The sequence below is a fragment of the Peromyscus eremicus genome, chromosome 1 (genome assembly GCF_949786415.1).
Source record: "Peromyscus eremicus chromosome 1, PerEre_H2_v1, whole genome shotgun sequence".
NCBI classification, from domain to species: domain Eukaryota; kingdom Metazoa; phylum Chordata; class Mammalia; order Rodentia; family Cricetidae; genus Peromyscus; species Peromyscus eremicus.
In genome coordinates, this window is record NC_081416.1 from 107,366,772 (window position 1) to 107,383,660 (window position 16,889).

Here is a 16,889-nt window from a genome sequence, read left to right on the forward strand (position 1 = left end):
TTACATATTCCCAAAACTCTATACGAACTCAGTCAAATGTTCTCCTCTCCCCTCTACTAACAAAACCTTGCAAGTACAGACACAGACAAGGGAAGAGGATGGTGTCCAATCCAGGAAGGTTGGGAGTAGATGAACAAGAAGTGATGATTGAAGAAATCTGAATCCTGAGACATCTGCGGTGAAAGCCAAGACTCAGTTGTTTGAATGCCAGACTCCTCTGAAAGGCCAGGACAAAGCAGGCCCTTCTCCTCCTAGGAAGCAGCCAGGACACCAAGAGAACACGGGAAAGTTGCCCAAGGACATACAGCTCCAGCTTCCTCCTCACTGAGCAAACTCACTCGGGAGCATCCATACAAAGGTCTAGCATTTGCTCCAAATGACTCTGGGGCAGAGGAGACAAGGCTAGCAAGGCAACACAAATATCCATAACTGATGCTGGGAGCACTTGAGCAAAGAGAACACTGTGCCTCCTCTCTACCTTTGACATCATCAGGAGTTCCCACAGTGGGAAGGCAGCACGTTTCAGCCCGGGAGAACCCAGAGAGGTGGGGTAGGAAACAGCACCATGGTTACCGAAGATGCAATGCATAGGCCCTCTTCCTCTTCCTCTTGTGTCCCAGCACATGGTCAGGTAGAATCTCACTCTGCAAAGAGAGTGGAAACAGCCAAGGGAAATCCTGAAGACACTGACATCAGGGGTTCCTCACAAACAACCCACAGCAATCTTTCTCCAGTTAGACCCAGAGCTAGTAATCTGTATCCGACTTGTGGACTTTCCTGGCCACATTTTGAAATAGCTCTACTGAAATGGAATTCATGTATCACACAATTGATCCTTTTAAGCATCCAATTCAACATTTGAAAAGTGTATAACAATCAATTTTAGAACACTCTCCTCTCCCTCAGAGAAACTCTATCCCCATTTGCAGTCACTCCGAGTTCCCCGTTCTCCAATCCTGGGCAGTTACTAATCCATTTTCAGTCTCCATCAGTTTGTCTAGTCTGGTCATTTTGTAGAAATGAAGTCATATTCTATGTGGTCTTTACTGAGCAGCTTCTTTCCCTTACTGTAATGTTAAGATCTTGACAGCCTTCCTGCCACTCCCCCACACACACACTCCCCACCACCACCACACACATTCCCCCACCACCACCACACATACTCCCCCATCACCACCATCACCACACAACCCCACCACCACCATCACCACACATCCCCCCACCACCACCACACACATCCCCCACCACCACCACACACATCCCCCCACCACACACACACACACTCCCCCACCACCACACACATCCCCCACCACCACACACATCCCCCCACCACCACACACACACACATCCCCACCACACACACACTCCACCACCACCACCACCCACATTCCCCACCACCACACACATGCCCACCACCACCACCACACACAATCCCACCACTACCATCACCACACACAACCCCACCACCACCACACACATCCCCACCACCATCACCACACAACCCCACCACCACCACACACTCCCCTCCCCTCACACACACTCTCCCCCCACCACCACCACCACCACAACACACATACTCTTAACCTGGAGCCACACAGCTAAGGAATCACATCCAGAGTGATATCTTGAGAAAAGTAACCTGAAAAAAGATAGATAGGTAGATACATACATACATACATACATACATACATACATACATACTAACTACATGGAAAGCAGGGGAAAATACCACTAATGTCCTTATTAATATAAAAAAATAAAATGGCTTAGAGATGGCTGGAGAGATGGCTTAGGAGCTAAGAGTACTTGCTGCTCTAGCACAGGACCTGGGTTTGGTTCCCAGTACCCCTACAATGGCTCACAAGCGTTTGTAATTTTTGTTCTGAGGGATCCAATGCCCTCTTCTGGCCTCTGTGGGCACCAGCCACCCACAGGTGCACACACATACAAGCAGGCAAAACACTCATACACATTAAAAAATGTAAAAACGCTATATCCATGAAACAAAAACAGGACAGTTTAAGAGAAAAAGCTATGAGAAAAAAAAGTTCTTAGAAACTGACAACATAATAGCAGAATTTTTACTCAATAAAAGTATTAAAAGATAAACATGAGAAAATCCACAAAGCAAAAATCAAAAGATAAAGATGTGGAAGATAGAAGAGGGACATTATGAACACTCTGGTAGACTGGTATAATGGGCCTGTAGTTGAATAAAATAAACTCTCAAGAAAGGGAGAAGGGGCAGCTGGAGAGATGGCTCAGAGGTTAAGAGCAGTGGCTGCTCTTCCAGAGGTCCTGAGTTCAATTCCCAGCAATCACATGGTGGCTCACAGCCATCTGTAATGATATCTGGTTCCCTTTTCTGTCATGCAGGCATACATACAGGCAGAATACTGTATACATAATAAATAAATATTTAAAAAAAAGAAAGGGAGAAAGGGAAAATGAAAGAAATATCATAACAATGTTATTCAATAAAAAGTCAAAGAAGTAAAATATTTGTATTGCCATATTGAAATGATTCAGCTCACCAACCGCTGTAATGATTTTATGAAATTTCAGAAAATGTCAGACAAAGAAAAGATTCCTTCCATAAGTTGTCATCCACAGGAAAAGCAAATAGGCTCTATACAAAGAATGAGAAATCAGAACCTTCAGACTTCTTTCTCCACAGCAGCAAGAAAATGAAGCAATACCTTTAAAAGGCAAAGAAAAATGACTTCCAACACGCACTGTAATATCCAGGTGTGATGGCTCCTCTTCACTGTCAACGTGGCTGGGTTTAGAATCACCATGGAAACACACCTCTGGGATGTCTATAAGGGTACTTCCAGAAACGTTTAACTGAAGATGGAGGATCCACCCTGAATGTGGGCAACACCATCTACTGAGCTGGGACTCCAGACTGAAAACAAAGAAAGCTGTCTGAACCCCAGCATTCGTCTCCCTCTGCTGTCTGACCGCTGACACAGTGGCCAGGCACCTGGGACACCATGCCGTCCCAGTAATGAGAAATTGTAGCCTCAGATCGGAAGCCACAATAAATCCTTTCTACCTTAAGTTACCTTTGTTGTGTATGTCAGCTCAGTGCCTAGAGGAGTAAGTACTACATTAGGCAAAGCACAGACAGATCAAGTCTGAGAGTACAGTCAAAGCACCTTCAAGCCCACAGACATTCACTTTCCATTCACTTTCTTCAAAGTTGCTCCCAAGGAGGTCCTTCACCAAGTGATGTACAGGTTTCAGTGCCGGCGGTCCCCAGTCTAACTACCACACACAGAAGCCAACCAGATGGAAAAGCCATGGTACAGGCATGTTAAAGATGGTCATTACCGCCAGGGTGGTGGCACATGCCTTTAGTCCCAGCACTCGGGAGGCAGAGGCAGGTGGATCTCTGTGAGTTGGAGGCCAGCCTGGTCTACAGAGTGAGTTCCAGGACAGGCACCAAAACTACATGGAGAAACCTTGTCTCGAAAAAAACAACAAACAAAACGGTCATTACCAACCACTCCACCACCAGTAAATCCTTTCTTGTCATAGTTCTGTTTTATATGTGTGATTATTCAATTTCAAGTGCAAAGGAGGTCCTTCCTATTCCCATGATCCAGATTCAACAACTGTCAAGAATTTGGCATACTGACTTAATGCACCACATTTATTTTTGTTTACTCCACCTCACAGTACCCCATCTTTATGTATCTCAAAGTCCATTTTTATATCACCTCTCCTTCAAAATACTATTATCACTCCTAAACATAGCAGTAACTTTTATTTATCACCTAACAATCCTTGATAAAATTTCCTCCAGATCTTTTTAAAAAAAATACCTTTATACATAACTGTGTCCTAACCCCCAAAATTCACACAGAAGCACTAACCATCTCCCAAACCCTCAGAATGTAACTATAATTGGGGTCAGGGTTTTTGGTTTGTTTGTTTGTTTGTTTTTCAAGACACAGTTTCTCTGTGTAACAACCCTGGCTGTCCTGGAACTCTGTAGTCCAGGCTGGCCTGGAACTCACAGAGACCCACCTGCCTCTGCCTCCCAAGTGTTGGAGTTAAAGGCAACCACCCACCTGGCTTGTGCCACCTTATCCAGCGGGATCAAGATATTTAAAGAAGCAATAAAGTTAAAGTGGCCCCGATCTGATTGGTATCTGTCCAGAAGAGGTGACTAGGACATAGAAACAGGGGCATTTGCAGGATAGGACAACAAGAAAGGCTTCCAAGGAAACTAACCTACAAGTGCCTTCACCTTGGTCTCCCTACTTTCAGAGCTGACGGAAAAGTTTTTGTTTAAGTCATCCAAGCCTGTGGTATTTTGTTATGGCAGTCCCAGCAAGTGAATACATAGTCTATCCCAAACTAAAGCAAGATTCACATACTTCTGCTAGTTATATTTTTTCTTTTGGAATGGACCTTGCTAGGCTATCATTGAATTCCTCAGCTCAAGTAATCTTTCTGCCTCAGCCTCCCAAGTACCTGGAGCCACAGATGTGAATTACTGGCTCCAGCTCTGGTTATAATTCTTAAGTCACTACTTTTTTTTTAAATGTCATGAACTTGTTTCAGAAGTCAAGACAGTTGTCCAATAGAATGTCCTACAATAGAATGTCCTACAAGACATCCGATAGAACGTCCTACATTCTGAATTCATGTGTCCGCAGGCTCAGCATATCCTTCAACCTGTTATCTTTCCCCTTGTTTCCAGTAAATCTAAGCCCTGGCACTTGGCTGGCTTTAGGAGTCAATTGTTAGGTGAGGGCAGTCCCTAGGCACTTCTGCATAGTTTCCCTAACCTCACAAAGACTGCACAGGGAAAACTGCCCGGGTTGTTTTCCTGACCTGCTGAGGGAGAGCTGCACACCTCCTCCTTGGTGCCTGCTTGGGTCAGGGATAGGCACTCACTTCAACTTACAGGAGTTTGACTCTGACCTATTTCCTAAGAGCTGGAGGAAGTCCAGGGAGACTAGAAAAGACAGAGCCATCCACTCTGTGACCACATGATAACCCTCTGATACCCCAGCAGTGGATGACCTTATATCCCTCATACTTGCTCTCAATGTTTCACACTTTGTTCCTCCTTAGAACCTCTCCTAACCCTTAGGGAGATAAAAGCCAGACTGGCCCAGGGTTTACCTCCATTAGGTTTGTGCTTGCTTCTGTTTTTACAAAATAAAACACCATAGATTTAAGTAAGTAATACAAGCATGACTGGTTAAACCACAAAGAAAAGTAAGGGAATGATGAATGCAAAAGTCAGGAGAATCACTTTTGTTTTGTTTGGGGGAGGGGGGCAATAACTGTTTCCAGGAAATCAACAATTTCAATTTAATTAACGGAATGATGAAGACATCATTTTGATCGTAGCAGAGCTTAAAGCACTCCTTAGTTTGTGTTATGTCTCAGGTTAATGTGGCTTGTCTGTGAGCAGTCTACTACAGCTAGAACACGAGCTTCTCAGACAGAGTTACAACAAGAAAGACTGGAAATGGAGTTTACAAGAAGGCAGATGAGCACCCCAGGGATGCTCTTTTGGGGGTACCATCGGGGGATATTTATTCCCAAGATCAACTAAGATGGCTTTCTCACCATCTATCCATCAAGAATGATTAGAGAAAAATCTTTCTAAATTACCTAGCGATGAAATATCTGACATCCTAAGCTTCTCCCTGGGAAACCCAATAATACGGCTTGATATATTTTTCCAGTAAGAAGACTTCCAGCTTGCCCCCGGGGAATTCATTTGCCTCAGATTCGTAAATGGCATAAAGCTGGAAGGGAGGCCGAACCAACGCTTCAGATGACAGAACAGGGACACAGCTCGGTGAGCTGGAGTGACAGGTCAAATCTAGCCCAATTTATAAGAACATTTACCGTTTGTTGAGAATATAGGATTTGCCGAGAGCTTTACATAATTTGTTTCCTTTAATCCTGAGAAGCACACGGCAAAGTCCAGGCTGGGACTGTAACTAGTACAAGGTCACAGAGCAAGTTAGCTGCAGAATCACAAGTCACCCAGCTCCCGCGGTGCAGGTTTTACTCTCCAGTGAGCTTCTCTCAGCAACCAGCAAATACCATATTAAAAAGCCTGTCATCCTCTGAGAACTGGCCCCAACCCTGGCCCAGACCCCATTGGGCACACAAAGGTATCAGTGCCGCCAAAGAATGATCAGGTCAAGCTGATGCCATCAATGGGGACCTCCATTTGCCCTTAAGAGCTGGCTGTAACCCACCCATCCCCATGTCTGCCTTCTTGTGTGTAACTGGAACTCAACAAACTCAAGCTCTACAGTTTGGGGGTCCCACACACACACACAACAAAGACCCCCTGAGCAAAACCCCTCTGCCAGGCTGTTTCCCACCTTCGATTTTCTTTCCTCCTGGGGCCACTGGTATGTGATGGGTGTGAAGCTGAGAGAACAGCACACGCAGCTACAGCACAGTCATATCCAATGGAGCAACCTCGAAAGACAGCCCAAGAATTTTAATGAAAACCAGAAAACCCCTGGCTGCAAGGCAGGACTGCAGTCCAAGCCCGAATGCCCCTCCCTCTGCAGCTAAGAATCCCTGAGCCAGCTTCCTCCCGGAGTGCAGAGAAAAAAAATCCATCCTGCATTCAGTACTGCTTTTCCCAGCAGCTGCTTTCTGGGGTTATTTAGGTTAGAGCAAGGCACATGCTGACTGCAACAGGACCCAGGACCCTGAGAAGCACAGGGTGTGGCTGCAGCAGATCTGGGTGCCAGCCGATCTGGGTGCCAACAGATTATGAAACAGTCATTTTTTTTTAAAGGCTCCTCTTTCCTTCTGCCAAAGCTGCCTGCCTGCCCACAGCTGCATACAAAGCTAGTAGAGAATCTTAACGAGCTTAAAGGGAAGGGACCAGATTTCACAAACTTGAAAACCAGAGGGAAAGAAACATGCATCTGGAGCACTTACGGGCATCAGTGGTGCTGACCTCAAGTTCGCGTTCTCTAGGAGGGGGGATCTAAACTGTGTGTGATGGAGAAAAAGGCCAACTCAGGAGGCTGGGTAACTTCTTCAGGGCGGGGACCAAGACTGAAGTTCAGGACAAGTAAAACCCATCACAAATACAAACTATAGGCCTTGCTATGCAGCTTGCTTCATAGACTGCTTGCCTAGGATGCATGAAATGCTGGGGAGGATCCTTAACGGCACATAACCCAGGCATACAGGGGGCACATGCCTATAATCCTATCACTTGGGTAGAGGCAAGAACTACATCAGTAGTTCAAGGTGAATTTGAGGCCAGCCTACATAACATGAGGAGCGGGGGATGGAATACAAACTAAAGCTTGGCATGCTGGCTCACACCTGTAAATGCCAACATTGGAAAGCTGAAGTAAGAAGACTGTTGTGAGCCTGAAGCCAGTCTGGACTTCATACTGAATTCCAGACCTGACAGAGTTACTGGGTGAGCCCCTATCTCAAAACAAAACTGTAGTGCATGTGAAACCATGGATTTGATCCTCAGCACTGGGAAGAATCAAATTCAACACCACAAGCTGCCTCCCTAATAAAAAGAAGGGGGTGGGAGAATGTTCACTAGCTGCACACTGCCCATGTGCGTGGCACCCAAGCTAAGCTTTTCCCCAGCATTCTATCATGTAATCCTCAAAACAATTAGATAAGATAGGAGTCCCTTCTATCCCCATTTTCCTATGAAGAAACTATGGTTTTGATGTTAATTGATACTAGGATTTTAACCCTAGGCTATCTAATTCCCACCTTAAACACTCTAGCAGCCTACAGAAGGAAAGAGCTTAAGCCATCATGCCAAGTAAGCAAGTCTCACGGTGATTGCTCCTTCCCAATAGCAAATCTACATTCCACGCTTACCTTCGGTCCTCCCTGGTACCCTTCAGCAGAATCTCAGAGCCACTGGCCCTAGGAAGACTGATCACTAAACCTCTACCTTCTCAAGCACATGGCCTCTGCTGACTGCATGTGTGGAAGAGGAGGCTGCCACCATTAGCCAGTCAACCCCACTTGTAAAAGACAGACAGTTCCTTCCTGCACACTGCTCCACCGACCCACATAACCTTACAGCAGCCTCCACCCAGCTACACACAGGTTCATTTTGTATTCTTAACAGGAGACCATATGCCTCTACCTAGAGCAACTGTGATTCCCCAAGAGAAAAGACTGTCTAGACAGAGCATCCCAATCCATCTTGACGAGAAAGGAGCTACGTGTTACCCGATTTGCTCACATAGATCTTGAGGTCTGTGTTCCGTGCTCCAGCCAAAGCTCTGGACTTGACATTTCTGGGTGGTCATCACCCAGTCCAACAGCTCATACACTGAGATAGAACTGTCTTTCCAAGCCAGGCAAATGTCTCTGGAGGAGGGGGTATAACACCGGAGTATGACATACTCGCTTGTGGGCCATGCACACACAGGCACACCACACACGGTTCCATGAAGCAGATTGGAACTTGAAAGAACTCTTCGATGCACAGACAGTGAGGTTTCATGATGGCTTTGAGGTAGACTGAGCACACATTAGCCAGGCAGCTGGTGACTTAACCTTGAGAACATTCTGTGAGGCAGACGGGATTGCTACTCAGCAAAGGCGGCAACTGAAGCCAGAGAGGTAATATAATTTGCCTAAAGTCACACAGGAAGGGTTAAAGCTCAAGCTCAAACCTGATTTTTTTTTTTTTTAGTTTGTTTATTTGATTGGGTTTTTATTGTTGTTGTTGTTTTTCTCAGGTTTTTTTGTTTGTTTGTTTATTTGGTTGGTTGGTTGGTTGGTTTTTGGTTTGAGGGGTTTGTTGGTTTGTTTTTTCCCTTTTTTTGGTTTTGTTTTGTTTTGCTTAATTTTTGTTTGTTTATTTGTTTATTTGTTTTGTTTTGTTTTGGCAACTGGGTCTTGTGAAGCCTATGCTGGTTTACAACTTGTTACGCAACCAAGACTAGCCTTGAACTCATGATTATCCTGTCTCTACACCCAAGAGTTGGGATTATAGGAATGCCCCCACCACACTCAGTCCTTGTTACATGATTCAGGCTGGGCTTGAACTCAGGATCCTCTTGCCCCAGTTTCCTGCATGCTGGGATTACTGACATGCACTGCCACACCCAGCTTCAAATGCGTTTTGAATATGACTTCCACACCCTTCCATTCTGGCAACCAGATGAGAATCAAGGCAAGCCTCTCTGAGGCAGGAGGATTCCAGCTGAGATCTGGAAGATGAGGAGTCAGCCACTTAATTTAGGAAGCTAGAAGCAGAAGAAACAGGAAATGCAAGCACTAACTGCAGGACCAGACTGGGGACTGCTGGGGAATGGGAAGAGGCTTAGCACAGAAAAGGTAGATGGTTCAGAGGAGGCAGGCCCTTGTTAACCATGACAAATAACCATTGTGTTCTAAGGGAAACGCGAAATAAAAGACAAGTTTAATGGGGAAATGGCATGACATGATTCATGCTTTAAAGAGATGATACTGAGCTAAGGCATTCAGTCAGTAAAGCACTGGCTTTGCTGAATTTGATCCCTAGAATCCGGGAGGAGGGGGGGCGCACCCTGATGATCACATCATTATAAAATCATTATTGTGTATGCTGACTTTAAAAATAAATTAAAAGAATATTAGGGCAGGGGAATTGGCTCAGCAGGTTAAGGAAGGCACTCACCACTAAGCCTGACAACCTGAGTTCCATCCCCAGAGAGCACAGATTTGACCTCCATACCCATCTACAATGGTGCACACACAAACATACACACACATAGACACACAAAAACATAAATAAATGTAATGAAAAAAACTAAAAGATTTACTTTAAAAGAATATTAAAATGAGAAAAATAAAACAAAAAATAATAATTCTGGCTGCTGTGTGAAGGAGAGACTATATAAAAGCGGCAAGAGTTGGAACAGGGGAGAAAGGATTAAGAGGTTTGGGCCAGCGTGAGGGTAGTAGAGATGAATTTTATATTTGCAGATGGGTGGGACTCAAAAAACTTGCTGGTGCATTGTATGAAAACAATGACAGAAACAAACTCATAGGTCCCTAGCTTGAACAACTGGGTGAATTATTAGTGACTTCCCTGTCCCTGGACAAATACAGGTGAGCTGCTGAGCATGGTACTACAGGCCTTCAATCCCAGTACTCTAGAGGCTGAGGCAGGCAGATCTCTATGAGTTCGAAGCCAGTCGGTCTACATAGAGAGTTCCAGGCCAGGCCAAGGCTACATAGTGAGATCCTGTCTCAATAAACAAACAAACAAACAAACAAGAGGTACAGAGATGGCTCAGTGGATAACGTATTTGCCACACAAATATGAAAACCTTAGTTCAGATTCCCAGAACCCATGGAAAGCCAGACATAGTACCATACATCTATAATCCCAGTGTTCCTATGGTGGGATGGGAGGTGGAGATAGGAGAATGCCAAGAAGCTCATGGGCCAGCATACACATGAACATGAACACACACACACACACACACACACACACACACACACACAGAGACAGAGACAGAGTGACAGAGACAGAGACAGAGAGAAATTTAAAAATAGAATTGACTAGATGACCCCTTACCTGGATGATTAGAGGGAAGGAGTTAAGAAATCAATCCAATCTTAACTTCTTGATTTCTCTGATGTGGGACAGAAAAATCTCTCAACCTTTTTTTTTCTTTTCTTTTCTTTTTTTTTTTTTTTTTTTTTAGCAATATGCTTGAGTTAGGACAAACAGTTTAAATAATATAAGCAGCGTCTGTGTGTTTATTTGGATCTGAGTGACTGTGGGCCTGGGCGGGACTAGAGATAACTCCAGCAACAGATTTCTGTAGGGTTGTTGGGTTTTTTTTTCTTTTCTTTTGTTTTGTTTTGTTTTTTCAAGACAGGGTTTCTCTGTGTAGCTTTGTGCCTCTCCTGGAATTCACTCTGTAGCACAGGCTGGCCTCGAACTCACAGAGATCTGCCTGCCTCTGCCTCCCAAGTGCTGGGATTAAAGGTGTGCGCCACCACCGCCTGGCTGATTTCTGTAGTTTTAAGATAACATTACTCTAGCTTTTATGCCTGGAGTTTCCCCCAATAGTTCCTTGCTACATCTTGCTTCTCAGAAGACATGTGAGGTTATTAGCTGGTTTCTATCATTACAAAAGGAACCCTGGTTCACTTCTACATGTCATCAAGGATCCTGAAAAGTTCTCTGCTATAGGTAGAGTTAGGAAATTAGATAGCCCCATAGCTCCAATGTAATAGCTCTATGTCCTCTGGCTAGTTTTTAAGAATCATTTATACCTCCATTGTTGTCTTTGAAATATAGAGAATAGCTGGGCATAGTAGCTCACACCTGTAATCCCTGCAATTGGGAGGCTGGAGGCAAGAAGTATGAGTACAAAGCCAGCCTAAGCTACAGATGAAAACCTTAAACACAATAAGCAGTGGAGAGAAGACAGTTTGGATGCTGGTCCACAGCTTGGTTCTGACACTTCCTAGTAAAAATGGTGATCTATCGTATGGACCCTGTGCTCATGCTGACGTGTGCTGTGTGAACTATTATAACTAAATTCTTTCAGTCACCAAAGAGTATCCACTATTGTTACCTCTGTTCTAAAAATAACAAAATTGGACTGGAGAGATGGCTCAGAGGTTAAGCACACTGGCTGTTCTTCCAGAGGTCCTGAGTTCAATTCCCAGCAACCATATGGTGGCTCACAACCATCTATAATGCCTTCCGGTGCCCTCTTCTGGTGTGCAGGCATGTATGCAGGCAGACTACTGTATACATAATAAATAAATAAATCTTTTAAAAAAAAAACAAAGTTAATATCCCTGTTTTACAAACAATGAGTTGAGAGGCCATATAACTAGTGATTGTGCAAATTATGAAAAAGCAAATTTTAAAATGTCAACAGAGTCTGAAAAAAATAACAAAAAGCCATATGTAGATAATTTGGGGTGGGGGGAAGCAATCAGCTACTGAATTCAATATCTCAATTTACTGGCTAAACACTTAATTAATATTTCTTGAACACATAGGTGAATATTTGAATGAATGATTCCAAACAAGCACATTGAATTCCTGTCAGGCAGAGCATCAAGAAATTAGCATTAAAGAGAATTCATGGCCCAGTGAGATGGCCTAAGGAATAAATGCACATGCTGCACAAGCCTGGTGACCTTGGTTTCATCTCCAGAACAGTCTCCTGAAAGTTGTCAACATGTACACCATGACACACACACATACCCCCATGTATATTACATTTCAAAAAAGTTTTTTGATAAAGTTTTTGTGTGTGCTGGTGATTTTCTACCACCAAGACATTCTTCAGCCTTGAGACTCAAAGATGCATATTCTCTCTCTCTCTCTCTGTCTCTCTCTCTCTCTCTCTCTCTCTCTCTCTCTGTGTGTGTGTGTGTGTGTGTGTGTGTGTGTGAGAGAGAGAAAGAGAGAGAGAGAGAGAGAGAGAGAGAGAGAGAGAGAGAGAAAGAGAGAGACAGAGACAGAAACAGAGAGAGAGAATATGTCACATGTATGTGAGTGCCTCTGGAGGCCAGAAGAGGGTGTCAGATCCCTTGAAGCTGGAGGTATGGATGGTTGTTTGCGAACCACACCATCTGGGTGCTGGCAATCAAACTCTAGCCAAGGTCTTCTAGAAGGGCAACAAGTGGTCTTAACAGCGGAACCATCTCTCCTGCCATTCAACAACAAGTTTTAATAGGTTTGCAAGGTGGTTTAGCAGGCAAAGGTGCTTGCCACAAACCTGACAACCTGAATTTGATTCCAAAACCCTCATGGTGAAAGGAAGAGATCCCACACCCATAAGTTGTGTCATACACACACACATGAAATCAATACACGTAAAAGAATCTATTAAAAATGTTAATAAAGACTCATCACTCATCTGCTATCTTTTTCAGGATTTGAAAGAATAATTCAAGGACTGGAGATATAGCTAAGTTTGTAAAGTGTTTGTCTAACTTGCAAGAAGCCCTGGGTTCAATCTCCAGCATTATTTAAACTTGGTGTGTTGGTGCACACTGTAATCCTAGCACTGGGCAGGTTGAGACAAGAGGATCTAAAGTTCCTGGTAATCCTCAGCTACACCACAAGTTGGAGGCCAAATTGTGTACACAAGACCATCTCTTAAATAAATAACTCAATAAAAACTATATATTCCTTCAGTCAGGCTATATTCTTTTACATCACCATTGAATTCAGTTGGACATACTAGATACAAATGTATGCAACAAATTTATGTTCATGTAACTGGAAGAACATTAACCAGATATGTTCAAACACATCTGTCTTAGGATTACTATTACTGTGATGAAACATCATGACCAAAAGCAACTTCGGGAGGAAAGGGTTTATTTCAATTACACTTCCATATAACCATTCATCATCAAAAGCAATGAGGGCAGGAACTCAAGCAAGGCAGGAACCTAGAGGCAGGAGCTGATGCAGAGGCCATAGACAAGTGCTGCTTACTGACTTGCTCCCCACAGTCTGCTTTCTTATAGAACCCAGAACCACCAGCCCAAGGGTAGCCCCACCCACAATGGGCTGGTGTTGGGGAATATTATTTTAAGGTGTGTTACTTATGTTTATGTTGATTTGTTTAACTCTGTGAAGCTGTGTTACTGTGCCTGTCTAAGAACACCTGATGGTCTAATAAAGAATTGAATGGCCAACAGTAAGGCAGAAGAAATGGGGGAGGGGCATGCAGGCCAAGAGAATATATAGAAGGAGAAAACTGGGAGGAGAGATCTAGGAGCCAGAGAAGGAGGAGGACTCCAGGGGTCAGCCACCCAGCTACACAGCAAGCCACGGAGTAAGATTTATAGAAGTGAGAGAACAGGAAAAGCCCAGAGGCAAAAGGTAGATGGGATAATTTAAGTTAAGGAAAGCTGGCAAGAAACTAAGCCAAGCTAAGGCCAGGCACTCATAATTAAGAACAAGACTCTGTGTGTGATTTATTAAGTAGCTGGGTAGCAGGCCCCCAAAAGAGTAAAAAAAACCAAAAGACCAAAAACAAACAATAACATCTTGGTATACCAACCTAAGACTGAGAAAGCTTGAAAAGAAAAAGAAAAAGAAAAGAAAAAGGGCATGACTCCTTTAAGAGGCACTGCTTGCTGTTCAGCCAGCAGTGCTAAATCAAAATGGCAAGCTAAGTAAAAACTGCTTGTGGCAACACAGGTACAGGCTTCCATGGCTAGGAGGGTTGAACGCACTTCCTGACCAGACAAACCTCCGACCAACTGGCTGCAAGTTTCACACTTGGCTTTCAATACCCAAGAAGCTGGCAGAGCCAGCTGAGAGCTGCATGCAGAGGATCCAGGTGTAGGTTAGCAGTTGAAAAGTTTGCTCACACGGTCAAAAAAGGCTAAAAGATATGCAGTAAAAGAGGTCCTGATGAAAAAAAAACCTCTAAACAGGTTACAGTGTGTTTAACAATGTGAATAGGCTTAAGAAAAGAAAAAGGGTATCATCATAGGGAAAAAAATGAATAGTTTAAAAAATAGTAAAGTCTTTAGAGACAGAGTAAAAGTCATATAAAAGAAAAAAGCCACATAAGATGGGAAATACACAGGGAGTCTGGATCCTGTTGATTTGGAATTTTTTTGATTGTTGAAAAGCAAAGGATAGCTGCAAAGAGACTTGGAATTGAAAGAGGGACTGTTGAAATAAATCAGCCTATATACTTTAGGAATGCCTTAACTTTTAAAGAGTCAAAATATATTTGTCAAATGGAAATGAAAAATGCTTTGGAGTTTTGCTCCCACAGGAGATGAGAAGCTGTGGATTCTTTCAGGGTTAATATGGATCTGGTTTGATCAGGTGAGACCTCCTGAATCTTGACAGGTAGTATCAGCAAAGGTTACTGCTGGTCTTCCCAGGACTTGGCCATTATCTCAAATTTTCTCTCTGGGACCCTAAAGATACTTTGTCCACAGACAGCAGGAAGAAGTATGGAGAAAACTACTCCCACATTCCCAAGAGTTGGGGGATGTGGGTGGTTTGGGTTATTTGGTGGGTTATGGATGTTTGTTATCATTTAGGGGAATATAGAATATTGATACAAATTTAAAATTATTTTTGTTATACTGTATATATGTTTCTACTCTTGTTTAAAGGACTTTTGTATATTGACACAAATTTAAGGTCATTTTGTTACAATATACTGTATATATGTTTCTATTCTTGTTTAAAGGATTTTTGTATATTGATACAAATTTAAGGTTAGCTTTGTTGCAACATATCCTATATATGTTTCTGTTCTTGTTTGAGGTATTGTACCTATGCAGTTCATTTAAAATATAAGACAAAGTTCTAGTTTTTGAAAGCTATTATTATGAACTGTTTAGGATAATCAAGAAGCATAGGTTAGTGGTTAGTCATTTATAACAATCAAATTTGTAGATGTGTTAGGTATGCTTTCCAGATCATATGGAGATATATTTTAGATACACAGATGGTTTTCAAATACTTCAAAGACCTATAGCATTTAAAACATTTTGTAGCCGGGCGGTGGTGGCACACGCCTTTAATCCCAGCACTCGGGGAGGCAGAGCCAGGCCAATCTCTGTGAGTTCGAGGCCAACCTGGACTACCAAGTGAGTTCCAGGAAAGGCACAAAGCTACACAGAGAAACCCTGTCTCGAGAAAAAAAAAATCAACATTTTGTTACACGCCTTTAATCCCAGCACTTGGGAGGGAGAGGCAGGTGGATCTCTGTGAGTTTGAGGCCAGCCTGGGCTACAGAGTGAATTCCAGGAGAGGCGCAAAGCTACACAGAGAAATCCTGTCTAGAAAAACCAAAAAAAAAAAAAAAAAAAAAAAAACCATTTTGTTAAAGTTTTTCGTGACAATGAGACACATCTGTTCCTGGCAGCACCAATTTACTTCAGAGATGATGGGCATTGATGAAACTCCTTATGGAGTTAGCTTTCATTGTGGCAAAGAAACTGTTCTTGCCTTTGACTGCTGACAATGTGCTGTGCAGACTGGACATGCAGGACACACAGGAAAAAGACTCTTAAACTTTACCAAACAAGGCAAGACAGTCCTTCAAAATTCCTGCTTCACAGAAGAGTCTGCCAGATATTCTGCAGGACACACAGGAAAGTGACTGCTGAACTTTGCCCAAACAAGGCAGGTCTGTCCTTCAAAATTCCAGCTATTCCAGCTTTACAGAAGAGTCTGCCAGATCCTCTGGGCCTGTAGGCTGAAGGTGGATACCCCAAAGTTACAGAGGAACTTAGGGTGACTGTTCAGGCAGCCAAATGTCTCTGTTGTTAAATAATATTATATCCTTCTGGGTCTTTGATGGAGTTGAAGACTAGATAGTTATAGTTGAAGTTTCTAGTTATCATAGAAAGTAAGTTAGGTGTAAAACTTTGGATTCACTAAGATAGGATAGATAACACATATTTTCTCTGAATATGCTAACTACAAATGGACAGAATATTGTGAATGTAATCCTTACCTGATAATTTTTATTGTATTTAGTCTTACCATGTTTAAGTTAAAACCCTTTCATTTTCATTTAGACAAAAAGGGGAAAATGTTGAGGAATATTATTTTAAGGTGAATTACTTTTGTTTAACTCTGTGAAGCTGTGTTTCTTTGCCTGTCTCAGACACCTGATGGTCTAATAAAGAACTGAATAGCCAACAGCAAGGCAGGAGAAAGGATAGGTGGGGTGGCAAGCCAAGAGAATATATAGAAGGAGAAAACTGGGAGAAGAGATCTAGGAGCCAGAGAAGGAGGACTCCAGGGGCCAGCCACCCAGCTACACAGTAAGCCAAGAGTAAGAGTAAGATTTATAGAAATAAGAGAACAGGAAAGGCCTAGAGGCAAAAGGTAGATGGGATAATTTAAGTTAAGGAAAGCTGGCAAGAAACTA

General features: G+C 43.1%; 1 protein-coding gene across 1 annotated transcript in view; it reads right to left on the reverse strand.

Annotated features, from left to right (window-relative positions):
• Rab30 (RAB30, member RAS oncogene family) overlaps positions 1-16,889 on the reverse strand; it is a 100,555-nt gene that overhangs the window by 44,578 nt on the left and 39,088 nt on the right. The gene's annotated exons all lie outside the window — the stretch shown is intronic.